Source organism: Tachypleus tridentatus, chromosome 13, assembly GCF_004210375.1.
Source record: "Tachypleus tridentatus isolate NWPU-2018 chromosome 13, ASM421037v1, whole genome shotgun sequence".
NCBI classification, from domain to species: domain Eukaryota; kingdom Metazoa; phylum Arthropoda; class Merostomata; order Xiphosura; family Limulidae; genus Tachypleus; species Tachypleus tridentatus.
Genome location: NC_134837.1, coordinates 82467892 through 82479247, shown reverse-complemented (window position 1 = coordinate 82479247; position 11356 = coordinate 82467892). Strand labels below are relative to the sequence as shown.

Genomic DNA, 11356 nt, shown 5'->3' with positions numbered 1-11356 from the left:
TTATCCAGGTCTCTCGAACGCAAAGTTTGAAGGGAATAATGGCCATTTTCTGTACTTTACAACATAAGCAATTAAAAATAACACATACTATCCAGGAACAAATTTGTGCTTCATAGTTCGGCCTAGCTGGTAGAGCACTTACTAAGTGCACGTAAGGTTCGAAGTTCAAATCGTTGTGATTGGCTGCATCTTTGCCAATTCCGTTTTTTGCATTTTCCACGAGTAGGGTTGAAGTAGTTACATTAGTTTTTCAAAACATCTCATCCAGAAATAAAGGACTTCAATGCTACGTAAGTCTGAGCGTTTCATCATCGCTAGGATTATATTCGCGTGTAGGTTTATCAGCAAATATGAGGCAATTAGCAATGAACACAAATAGTGTAGTTGAAACAAGAATAACGGACAGCTGTTAGCCAGACAGAGATATGATGTAGTCGTATAAGCAACGCAGAAGCTTAAAAATCTCTTACCAGCTACAATAAATTCTTCTATTTTTTTTAAATCCACACACATATTATTACGGCACAAGTACAAATATCAATCACAAAATAAGTAGATGGTATCCCATTTATTTAACAAGTTTCGTGAATTTTTGTCAGTGGTGAAAGTGTAAGAAATTATGAAATAAAGTCAGAAGCAGAGACGTTGACTTGTGTTAGTCTGGTTCGTTGCTTCTCAGTATATTCCACAGCTGTTCTTAATGTGTATATACGTAGTAACTCTTGTATTTTCTAGGACCTAACGACTGACTGATGTCGGTAAATTGAACTTCTAATGTTTTCAAGCACATTGTAAATTTTGACTGAAGTAGATACATGATATTCGACTTTTTTTTACCACGATAACAATATCAAGAGTGTAGACACGGAGGATTAATTATCCAAGTTAAATATTATACCTTCATTTGAACTGTAGATAAAGAACCAAGAGTAAGTTGTTTTGTTGACAGTTTATAAGAAATGTTTAGTCAGTCAGTTCAGAAAATGTTTATGCTGAAACAACCCATCTTATAAAATCATTTTTTTTGTCATTTCTTTCAAAATATCATTGTTAAGCTTTACACCATTTCTGATTACAACACCTTTAGCATTTTTAAGTCACAAAGATATCTAATAAAACTAGCTATTATCTACCAACTACTAAAGCACTTTCTGTAAACGGACACCACAACAATCTTTCATTATCGCAAACAAAGCCTATTTTCAGCCTTTTTATAAGAATCGAAGAATAACCGTTAAGGAGGCAGATCTTTTTCTGAGGTAATCCAGTTTTGTAAGCCTGTAACCCTAAAAATTTAATTTCGAGAATAGATGTTGACACTGGGTATATAGCTCATCGTGTAGATTTGTATTTACTTTAAACAAACAAAATTTTTTCTTTTATTTCTTTAATTTGATGAACAATCAGAAACTTTTCGCACACCATGATTAATATACACTAACGTTTCTCGTAACGTAGGTTTTAAAGTCCAACTTCCTTATGTATAAAATTTGTACACGGCAGAGTTCTGTCACTTTTATTATAATGTTTGACCGCAATATACGAAATATTGTTACACTTTGTGCCATCACTAATCGTAACAAATAGATTATCTGTCGTTTGTGGCACTTTTTTTTAATTTTTTATCTCGGTGTTTCTCTGATTAGATTGTTTGTAATAAAGCGCAAAGCTTCACAGGGCAGCAAAACTCGGTTTATAGTGTTGAAAGTCCGCAGACATACCACTGTGTTACTGGTGGTTCTCAAATTGGAGTCTCGCCTCAAAAGGAGGGATATAAGGCCACAAGAATTACGACAAAGGACAATTTAGAACAAGTACAGTAATTTCCTATCACTTTGTACGTGTGTGTAGAGATAGTTGAATCGCAACCTAAAATATTTTCACAGTTGCAGAGGTGGGCGTTGGTAACCTACTTTATGTTATCGTTTCTTTATCTACCAACATCAAATATATTTGAGAAATGTTGTCTTTCTTTGCAATTAGTTTTATTTTGAATGAAAATCGTAAACCTGTCGAACTTTATGGAGAGAGGGAGAAAAGGTGTAACTGACAAATTGTATTGAATGGTATCTTTGGCCCATCTACGCTCTTCTGTCGTCTATATGTGGGGTTAGTAAATGTTTTTAAAAAATCGTTATGATTCAGTTTTTCTGTTGGAGCGGTTCAACTGTTTTACATAACTGTTTGAAAACGTACTGCTGGTACGGTTATGCTAATATAAAAAAATTGGTGTAGTAATGGTTTAAAGTTTTATATTGTAATATATTCTTGTACTTGTTTATAGCTGCGGCATGGTGGCTCATAGAATTGTTATGAGTTTTTTTTTTTCTTTAAGTACACACTTTTAGATTACAAACGTCTATTTTTTTAGCGCTTTTAGACCTAGTTATAGCCGTGGCTGTTGAGGATTCCCTTTGTTTTGTTACGTATATCTGTGCATTTTACATGGTTTTAGTATTTTATGTAATTCACACATTCTTCATCTGGTAGTCATTACTGGTAAAAAAAAATACGTATGTTACTATTTCATGCTTAGGTGTTCTTCATCTTTCGTTTACTTTCCAATTGGCCCGGCATGGCCAAGCGTGTTAAGGGCGTGAGACTCGTAATCTGAGGGTCGCGGGTTCGCATCCCGTCGCGCCAAACATGCTCGCCCTTTCAGCCTGGGGGCGTTATAATGTGACGGTCAATCCCACTATTCGTTGGTAAAAGAGTAGCCAAGAGTTGGCGGTGGGTGGTGATGACCAGCTGCCTTCTCTCTAGTCTTACACTACTAAATTAGGGACGGCTAGCACAGATAGCACTCAGTAGCTTGGTGCGAAATTCTAAAAACAAACAAGTAAACATACTTTCCAATTACACTGGTTTACAAAAAAAAATATTTTTTGTCTGAAGGCAAGAATTGTGAACAGGTGTTTTACTAATTTAAGGTGTGCTGAATTCAAATTTATAAACAGTTTTGCTCTATCACTTCTAGTTTTTTGGCTTTTAAATAGCCTCATTTTAGTATATACAGAGTATATACGTGCTTATTTCAACAGTTGCAGAAGCTTATTACAGATAAAACAGGATAGATAAGCATTGACGGAATAATATACTTGGATGACACAATGTACACAATTCATATATACCGCAGACGTTAAAGTGTGTTTTTTGTAGATGATCTGGTGTATTTTGCCTCCGGGATGTCACACAAGAGCATCCAGCAGAGTCTCCCATCATGCTGGGGTTCCACTTGCCTTGGTAGTTGCTCTCCATCTTCGTAATGTCTTGGTGGAATCTTTCTCCGTGCTCATCACTCACTGCTCCAAGGTTTGGAGGGAAGATGTTGAGGTGGGAATGGAGAAAATGAATTTTGAGTGACATTCGGCATCCCATATCATCATAAGTCTTTAGCAACTTCTCAATACAGGCTTGGTAATTTGGTACGCGTGTGTTACCAAGGAAGCCACTACAGACTGACTTAAATGCTTCCCATGCTCTCAGTTCCTTTAAGGTAAAAGCTCCTCAAAATCAGTATCCTTCAGCACTTCTCGGATTTGAGGTCCGACAAAGATGCCCTCTTTGAGCTTAGCAGCACTGAGACCTGGGAACACAGTAGACAAGTGTTGGAAGGCAGCACCATTTTTGTCCATGGCCTTCACGAAATTCTTCATCAAACCAAGCTTGATGTGAAGAGGAGGAAGAAGCACCTTCTTCATGTCAACCAGAGGATTCTCCTTGACGCTGTGTTTGCCAGGAACGAAAGTGCTTCTAGACCCCCAGTCTTTCTGCTTGTAATGCTGGAATACAGCTCGACTATCCCAGAGACAGAGAAAGCAACAGTACTTTGTGAAGCCCGCTTGCATACCCATAAGAAGACCAATGACCTTGAGGTCCCACACAGACTCCACTGGTACTGGTTGTACTTAACAGCTTCTAAAGAAGCTCCATATTGTCATAGGACTCCTTTAGATGGACAGAGTGTGCAGTGGGAATGCTGAGATATTTATTCCCGTTGTGCAGAAGCACAGCCTTGAGACTTCGCTTGGAAGAGTCTATGAAAAGACGCCAGTTTGAAGGATTATGTGGCAAACCAAGGAAAGTGAACAAGCCAGGTACATTTGTGCAGTAGCACAACTTGTTTTCCATGTCGAAAAATGAAGCAAGGTCTTTGTTCCGATTCCTGAAACTGGTGATCTTTACATCTTCCTGGACTAGGTTCCACTGCCGAAGCCAAGAGCTCTGACTGCTGTTTTGACAGATACAAATCACGAGCAAGGTCATTCAGGTCTTCTTGCGTGATCCAGTGTGTGGCTCGTTGCCACTTGTTCCTGAATAAGAAGAGTCAATATCTTCGGAAGAGATTCACTTGGCAGAATCTTCCCTTGGAGGCATTTCTTCATCTGATGAGGAAAGAAGATCCTTATTTACTGGAGGTGTTGGGACAGGAAGATCATCTGAATGGGGAACGGGTCTCATAGCAGATGGAAGGTTGGGATATTTGATCTTTTTTCTAGAAGATGCATTGAAACCAGTTATATTTGTTAGACAAAAATAACAATCATCTGCATGGCTTCGTGGCTCTCTCCAAACCATCGGGACTGCAAAGTGGAAAGCCGCTTTCTTGCCATTAAACCAAGCAGTTAGTCCATTGTAGCAGGGTTTACAACAGATGTGTGGAGCCCAAGATTTGTCCTGATCACCAATTTTACAGTCAAAATAATGAAAGTAGGCAGTTCTGAGGAGGGAAGTGATGGTTCGACGCTGTGCAACTGTCGTGAAGTCCCCACACACGTAGCAGAAAGAATTGGCCTTGTTGAGGTATCCTCGGTGTTTTGACGAGCTTGAAGCCATTGGAGAATCTGAAAAAAAACAAACAAAGTAAAATTAAATCATATGTAAGGCAATAATAATTATGTGCGTCGTTGGAAATTGTAATACAAATATATACCCAAAAGATTGTGTAACACAATTGTCGAGGGACACTAACCTCCTGCGCTGACTGCCAGTGCACCACTGGCTGTTGATTGAGACGTGTTGGCTACGCTTAACTGCCAAAATCCGTCTTGATATATAGCTATATATATATATATAATGTAATGCTATCACTTACATTTATTGCATAATAACTAAAAAAGAAGACATAAGTCACACAATATTAGAAATTAACCCTGAATGCATATACGCCTCTATGTACAGTATGTGTACAAAATGTACAGTATGCATATCTAAAAACTAGAGGTGATGAGTAACGTTTCAAATCTGAATTCAGCACCCCAAATTAGGTTAAAACAGCTATTTTGTGCTTGCCTCAATTTCTTTGTAAACCAGTGTTATGTAACGATACATATTATGCTCTCATTAGTCGATTGTTTGAAACGCTATACTTAGTTATAAAATGATGTGTTGTAACTATTATTAATTTCAGTGTATTTATGTTTTTTCTTATTGTGATGCATATCCGGGCATCCGGAAGTTGTTATCAAGTCACATATTCAGAAGAAAGTAGATTCTTAACGATTTCCAGACATCCTGTTTTATATTAATACCTGTTCGAACTCGTCTTTTCTTTGATATTGTTTCTTTAATATACAATTTTGAAATGTTTAAGTAAAGAGATGTGGCTTTCATCGAATCGTTGCTCTTTTTTTTCACCAAGGGCCATTTAAATACGTGTAAATACGATGCGATCTCTTGCACCAATCAGTGCGCAGCTATGATTCCCAGGTTGCTGATGGAAGACTATCTGTTATAATCGTAGTCTAATCGGAGGACCAGTTGTAAATTCTGCCACAGGGAGTACAGTGGGGAGATATTGGAGGTAAGTTGCTCGTAGTTCGTTGTGCTGACTGTTTTTTTTTTATTTTTAAAGTTCGTTCCTTGATGTGACAGCGCAATGACTTCGAATTTACAACACTAAAATCTGGGATTCGATTCCTTCTGGTGGACACATCAGATAGCTAATTGAGACATTTTAAAGCTCTTGAACGGGTTATATCACTGAGAATGTGTAATACATTTTAACGTTTGTTTTTGTAAATCTTAAAGCTTCAAAATGGGGTATCTGGGGTCTTGTCCACGCAAATATCGAAACCAGATTTTTCGTTTCCTAAACCCTCGACGTAACTCATTGTGATGTTTACTCATTACCAAACTGACTTTTACTTTTGATATAAGTAGATAGTTTGTTTTATATCCACTCATTATTTCAGTTTACTTAGAAATGTTACAAGCTCTGAATTTTGAAGTGCACAATATTGTTAGAGATACAGATCACAATTAGTAAAATACTAAATGATATTTTTTATCAGATAACTAAACATATGGTGTTTAAGGCTACACTGTTGTATATAACCATTTGTGTTAAGGACAAGTCTCAGATTTATTATGTTACGTACGTTACGTATTACGATTTCAAATAACCGGAAATTTAATTTTAATTCAAAAGTTAATAAATGTTAATATGTATCAACCATATGATATTTGCGAACAATATTTATACACACAGTTTTCTTTTTTAACACAAATATGTTTTGATATATAAACAAAAACACAATACAGTTCATAGTAAGGGTTATTAGTAACAGTTATTATAAATGATGATTTATTTACAAGGGTTTTACAAACTTACAAACAATACTGAGTCTTATAACTGGTATAGAACTGAATATTTTATTGACGATCTCGGTTCACGACAAGCAAATTAATTCTGAGTTGATATTGTGACACCTCCCTTAAGCAAGCTAGCTTGATTGGCGTCACCGCTGACTTTTATTTGAAAGAAACATTCAATATACTTGTAGAAATACTAACATCCGAAGTTAATTCACTGAAGTTAAACGGTTTGTTCGAAATCTATAAACACTCTGGGTCAAAATTCTATTGTTTTCTGATTAATAGTCGTAAATTACAATTGTAGCTTCAGAGGCCTAGAGCACACTGATTGTAACTGTAATTTTCTATTATTGTATCTCGGCTAGCTGCTTTCACACAAATCATAAGGAATTTCCCGAAGGTTCAAGAATGTTCAAAAACACGCTAACGTTTTCATGAACCACATATTATTGATTGCTGCTCTCCAGAATCTTCTTAAAATTTAAAAAATGGACAGAACTTGCGCAATACGCGTCCAGCCATATACTTGACATGCTTTAAACAACGATACTGAGACAAACAAAGGTACTAAAACAAATGTACAAAAGTAAATCTGTTACACCTCCTGCCTTAGACAATTAAAAATTGGTGTTAAACAATTTTTTAGTCAGATGTTACATAAATATACACATTGATAAAAATATATTAAATACAATACATTTTCAAAGAATTAAACAATTTCAAAAATCATGACAATATATAACACAATTAATACAAATAACCTAATGATAATAAAATTCCATAGCACTTGAAAGTGATTAAACACAAATGCTATTTTTGCTAGCTTAGCATAATCAATAGTTGAATGACTGCGGTGTTCTTTAAAAACTGATATAGACTTCAAAGGAGTAACAGAAATTTTCTTGTCGGGGTTTCCATCCAATTGATATATATGACAGATTTCACAAAGGTGAGAAACATCTTGCCTGATTTTTGGCCAAAAGAAATGTCTATAATTTTGTCACATATATTATTAAAACCTCCGTGACCTCTTATGGGGAGTTCATAGACAACTTGATTTGCTTTGCAAACTATTTAGTAAACTATAGCCTAGTCCTCTGAAGCTGGCACGTCTGATGGTTTCCATTGCTCATAAGTGCACGATTTTGGAAAAAAATAATCGTTCGTAACTTTATCCAGTTCATTTTTTAGGACTGAATATTTAAATAGTAATAAAATATTTGGATCCTCTTCCTGCTCGATGATTAGTTTACATCGACTCGTCACAATCTCGTAAACTTATAATTCTTTCGGTTTAGCTCTTTATCACTAGCCCTGCATCAAATCTGACATCGCGAGTAGAGTGAAGAGAAGGACTCTTCCAAGTGCCCTCGATTGCCTTGCATCTTATCCTGAGGTGCAGAGTGTTAAATCAAAATACCTGCCCCGCTTTTTAGTTCTTTAATTGTTTTAACAACATTTCAAAAAACTTGTGATGGTGTGTGTATCATCCAGATACGTAGAATTAAGTGTGTAGTGGTTCGGAATAAAACTGTGATTGTGATTTTGATCCAATATTACGTCTCCATATATCTAGAGAATATGAGGTTTTTATAATTTATACTGAAGGTGTGTGTTTATGCTTACAGTTAGATGTAAAGCGAATATCTGGTGTTTTAAATGTGTGATAAAACATTCATTTAGTAAAGCGACAAAGGATTAAAATTAAGTCGTTATTTTAAGTGGGAGCGAATGGACACTGACCTTAAATAAATTAGACAGCACTATAGCTGTAATATTCATTGCTTAAGAGGCGTTTCGCTGATACCAAAATTTATTCAGGTCGCATGGAATAATTGTAGTCATGACACTATTTTTGTCATCATTGTTAATCAACAGTTGTTACAGTGTGAACTATATTTAATGAATTGTAATTATTATCTAAGGTAATTATTATTTAAGGTAAGAATAACTTTCTCATTCAGTGCGCGCGCACACACAGTCAAGCTGAACTTAATAATACCACTCACTTCTAACAGAATAAATTGAATATAATTAGCAACACAAAACAACCATCTCTTCAACTGGAACATTGGTGAAAAGGAAATCAATGTTAAGAGTAGCTATTTAACTGTATATTCCAAGGTTTATTTTTTTAACAAAAATTTTAATAACAAAACCGAATTATCCTTTTTACTTTTGTCCTTGTTCTGTTAATAAACTAAATAAGATTTTGAGAAGATTACGGTTTAAAATAAAATTACATGGCCAGGTGGTTAAGACACTCGACTCGTAATATGTGGGTTGCAGGTTGGAATTCCGGTTGCACCGAGCATACTCGCCCTTTCAGCCGTAGGAGCGTTATAATGTGACCGCCAATCTCACTTTTCCTTGATGAAAGAGTAGCCCAAGAGTCACCGGTGGGTGATGATGACTCGTTGCTTTCCCTCTAGTCTCACACTGCTAAATTAGGGACGGCTAGCGCAGAGAGCCCTCGTGTAGTTTCGCGCGAAATTGAAAACAAAACAATAAATCGATTTCAAGTGAAAAAAAATGAATATTTATCGTAATTATTAAAACATAAATTTTATCATCTACATCTATATTCGGGTAAGTTTGTTTATTGGCTCAAAATTAATCAATAACAGGATTGAAGAATAATTGCATTGACTGAATCACAGCTCTTAACTTAATGTGGTTTAGGCAATGTAGCGTTATTATAATCTAGTTTTGTTTTTTTAATCTGATAAAATTTCAAGTTTGTTTGTTCTTTTAAACAATATATACTTCTTGTTTTGACATATTTTTGCAAAGTTATGTGAGAGTGTGTTCGCGTACCCATCTTTGATTTTGATATTATGTACTAATAGAAAGAAAGACAGGCAACCAACACCACCTAATGTCAACTCTTCGACGACTGTTCATTCATTTAGCCTACACTTGATGAACTTAGCCCAGGATCTATTTCACTTCTAACGTCTAATCTATTTCCCTTCACCAGAATAAAGTCGTTATTTACTGGACATAAAATAAGTCACACTCAGAAGGCTTGAAATATCAAGAGGTCTACCAGCTTTTTCAATGTTTCTGTTTTTATCAGAAACCCAAAGCTCACTTTTGCACCATCATCCAACACTGAAAGAGCTGGGCTAACTAATAAAATATTTGGTGCAACTATTTGCTGTGATCTTTTCCAGCCAGTAATCAGGTCGAACTTGAGCTCCATCAGTTTTAGGAGCACTTTTAATAACTTCTGCCACTTGTTGCTGGTTATCCTGGACCTTCCAGTTCAATAGTTAGTATTGTCACGACCGTGCTTTTCACTATTGAGAAAATCTTGTTGGGCATTTCCTACCCTCTTTAAGACTGCTTTTTTATATGGTCTTAAACTTTTGACCAGCTAGTATTTAGGCTAATTTCATAGTGTTTTTCTCTTTTCTTACTTTCATCTTTCGAAGTTCTACTCAAATGAGTGGTTGAGTCTAACAACGCAAAATGCATATTTTTTCTCTATGTTTATTGGCCAGCAGTGTATGAGAAACACTTTATGTTTTGCTTACATGATGCCCAGAATTAGGCATTAGTTTATCTCTCAAACAAAGTTTGATGTAGTTCGACCCCCTTAGACCCATTCGTACCCCAAGCACATTTTCGTTCAATTTGGTGTTTTTTGTTACATATTCGAGCAATCTTTTCCTTCATTCAATATTTTGTTAATTTTAATTGTGAGATGTCAATGAGAGAAGAGTGGCCCGAAATTATCGAAATATATGTCAATGATGACAATTTGTTGTCTACATATGAGAAAATTGATATAAATAAATTTCATATTTTGTATTAATAAATCACATATTGTATACTAATGGTACTCAGTCTTTCTTACAGTTTATCTGTACACTGCTATGAGAAGCCAGTATGCTAACCTTTCAACATCTAAATCATAGCTTCAAAGTTATGATCATTAAACATAGGCGGAGTCAGTAAAGACCCCAGGTATACTGAAAGGTGCATATTTTAACGTGTTATGATGAAGGTTACGTAGCTACGCCAGTTGTGATAATTTATATTGATTATATGGGTTTGTATTAATTATTCGATAAGAAAAGAATAAAGAAATATTCAATTCATTTACAGAAATAAAACAAAATTGTCGTAGTGCAACAATTAAGTATGATGTAGAAATGGCAGCGTGGCGATAGGTCTTAGGGCTTCCAATGTTAAAAGTCGTTGTATCTGCCTGTGGTGTGCAGAACACATATATATTCACTGTGTAATTTAGCGTTTAACCACAAAAAAAACCCACCAAAACTGCTGAGCTTCACGTTTATCGCATCCATTGTTCACCGGTAAACCTAAATTGACAAATATATCTACTTTATTTGCTTGAAGGTAGGCACAAAGCTAAAGAATAAACAATCAGTGCTCTGCCTACCAGCGGTATCGAAACCTGGTTTCTAGCGAGTCAAGTTCGCAGATATATCGCTGTGCCACTGGGGAGTGGGGGCTATTACATCTACAGACATTATACTTGTATGATAGTTTTGTATCTTTGTTTTCTTATGGAAGGAGAAAGGCGAACAAATGTCGTTTGTACTTGTATTTACCAAATGGCAACATATGCAAAGCAACTGCGAAGCTTTACGTTCAGAAAGCATGATGTAGGGGAAATTGGCACTTATATAGGTAGCTATATTTTATTCTGCGCCACGTGTTAAATAACGAAAATGTGAATATTATTTTGGAGCAACGCCAAGTGACACACAAACAATTTAATTACAAC

The 11356-nt window shown here is 35.7% G+C and overlaps 1 pseudogene; it reads right to left on the bottom strand.

Annotated features, from left to right (window-relative positions):
* LOC143236209 (TNF receptor-associated factor 4-like) overlaps positions 1–9802 on the bottom strand; it is a 23110-nt pseudogene extending 13308 nt beyond the window's left edge.
* Between the last annotated feature and the right edge of the window lie 1554 nt (positions 9803–11356).